The sequence below is a fragment of the Typopeltis vanoorti genome, chromosome 24, assembly GCF_054136105.1.
Source record: "Typopeltis vanoorti isolate ZY-2024b chromosome 24, IOZ_Tvanoo_1.0, whole genome shotgun sequence".
Classification (NCBI taxonomy): Eukaryota; Metazoa; Arthropoda; class Arachnida; order Uropygi; family Thelyphonidae; genus Typopeltis; species Typopeltis vanoorti.
In genome coordinates, this window is record NC_143572.1 from 64,600,779 (window position 1) to 64,603,399 (window position 2,621).

Sequence of the window (2,621 nt, forward strand, 5' to 3'; positions counted from 1 at the left end):
TCTCCAATATATATCAGAATCACAACGGAAACCTGGAGACGACCTGCGCACAATAGTCCAAGTGAGTTCTTATCAAGGCCTTGCGAAGAGGTAAAATAATATCCTTATCTTTACATGTGAACGTTCGTTTCAGCATTGAGATTATCTTTTGAGTTCTATTTGCAATCTTTGCCACATGGTCCCTGAACTTCAACTTCCTATCTATTAACACTCCAAGATCCCTAGCCTCATCAGATTCTTTTAGCCTAATCCCACCAATATAACGACACTGGATATCTAATTACACGAAAGTGCTTGAATTTACATTTACTGACATTCAACTGACATCCATTTTCCCATGACACAATTCAACTTATTCAATTCATTCTGCAAGTACTGCATATCACCACCATTCCTGTTTACCCTACCTATCTTTGCATCATCAGCAAAGTGCTGTATGTCGTTTGTCACCCTTCCCAATATCATTAATGTACAATGGTAAAGCAAACTTTTGCATGAAAATAAACAACAGGCTCGCCATACCTATCGCATATATCAGTAGTATTAAATAAGGCTGTTCACTTTCCGGTCCTCTTTGCACAATGGTCTTAAGGCCTTTTTGCGTATAGTAATCATGCCGCATATGGTATCCAGTCCTAAAATGTCTTACCAAGCCATAACCCTAATAGCGTATGTGATGAAGTTATTAGTTACAGCCCGCAAAGAAGAGGATTTAATCAAATATGTCAATCATGTTAATCAAATAGTTGAGCAGAACAAACGGCCTCAGGAGCTAAACTAAATGAATACAAAACCACAGGATTGAGGTATGGCAAATGGAAAAACAGAACTCCCACTGTCTGGTCACTGATCTCTAGACGGAAACAAATACCAGAGAATTTACCTAGGAAAATACCCTCTTACGTGGATAAAAACTGGTATACACTCAATAAACAGTTCAAGCAAGCTAGGAAAGCGAGCAGCAATACATATCTCTGCCTCCACTAGAGGAAGAGCAATAATTGTTAATCAAATAGCTACCAGTGTCCTTTGGCGTACACTAAAGATTCTCACGCCACCAGTGTAATTTATCATATAAATTCAATCAACCATCTATCGATTCATAATGGAACCAAACAAACTGGCTTTCCTACTCCAAACCAAGTACTCTGTTAAAGAAAAATCGGGATAACAACATTCTGTACTCGCATTTTTCTTAATATCCTTCAACAGAAAATGACACGCAAAAGCACCACCGAATATTTTTTCAGTTCTGCCACTAGATGTCTCCTTTTCTGCACAATCTTAAGAATGACAAAATCGCATGTGCCAGTTAGCATAACAAATTTCTTCAAAGATATCGTTCGAAGATGGAAGGAGTTAAACCTCCATCATACAGGTGAAGACAGTATCCCTTCCTGAAATCCTCATGGAACCCATCTTCCAAAACACGATTGTACGGAACCCATCACTCAGAAAGAGATTTTCTTTCCTCCATTGAGCTGGCTTGGCGAGAGGGTTTTGGATGATATTCTTCTCCAAGCATTACCTGGCACTTTCCAAAATCAATCACATACTTGGTATATGGGAATCGGACAAAGCAGATACACACTGAGAAATCTGCTTTTCTAGCTGTTCGGCCTGGTAGAAGAACGGAAGAGAGGCTCAGTCCTCCTGACGCAGAAGATCCGGTGGCTCTCTTTTTGATAAAAATCAACAATGCATGGTAGAGACAATAGCCCTAACAAAGCACTTCATAAAATCTTGCATTATCCTGCCGAAGACTATTTCAATGTGACTTATCATATCGCACAAGAGCTAGCAAACCCGATGCTGCAGATATTAGGTAGAGAATGTGGCACAATGATCTACCCACCCAAACTATATTACAGAAATTCAATCTGAATGTTTCAGATAACTGTGTCTTCTGCTAAAGAGCAGGAACAGTCCGATATGTCTACTTAGAATGTCTCGGCAACACCCATTTAATCCGTTCGAATAGGGAAACGGCAACCTTAACATGCGTTTGTCTTCATACAGAAGTGGAATATATCAATCCCTCCATACAGAGTAAAAAAAAAACATCCATCCGCAACCTATTAATCACTGTTAAAGCATTAATATACAGCTTCCATCTTCGACACACAAGACCAGATAGCACAACAGTTTCACAGATAGAGGAAGCTGACTATCTTCTTGCACACTAGTATTGTGGATGTCCAAAATAACAGGACAGTCCTTGAACCCTACTATAGAAAACAAAATTACACTTTTTTCAAGCAATGATGTAGAGATGGATTTTCTAAGACCCAGTCAAGACCACACCACCGAAGTGAGTAGGTTGAATATTCAGTATCATCAAACATGGGCAGCGCATAAAAGAAAATCGGATAAATTTACATGCATTACACTTTCTCGGTGATAAAAGTACTTTTAAACAACTGATTAATACTAAATACTGAAAGAAAACGAATTTCTTTATGTTTATTTATTTACTTTTAACTTAAAACGTATACAACCGTACATTTTCATGTTCAATACAATTGGCCAAGAATTCATTTAATTTGGAAGAAGATTTTATTTCTAATTTCAACTGTACAAAAATAGCACAGAAAGTTAAACTCAACTGTACAATAACATTT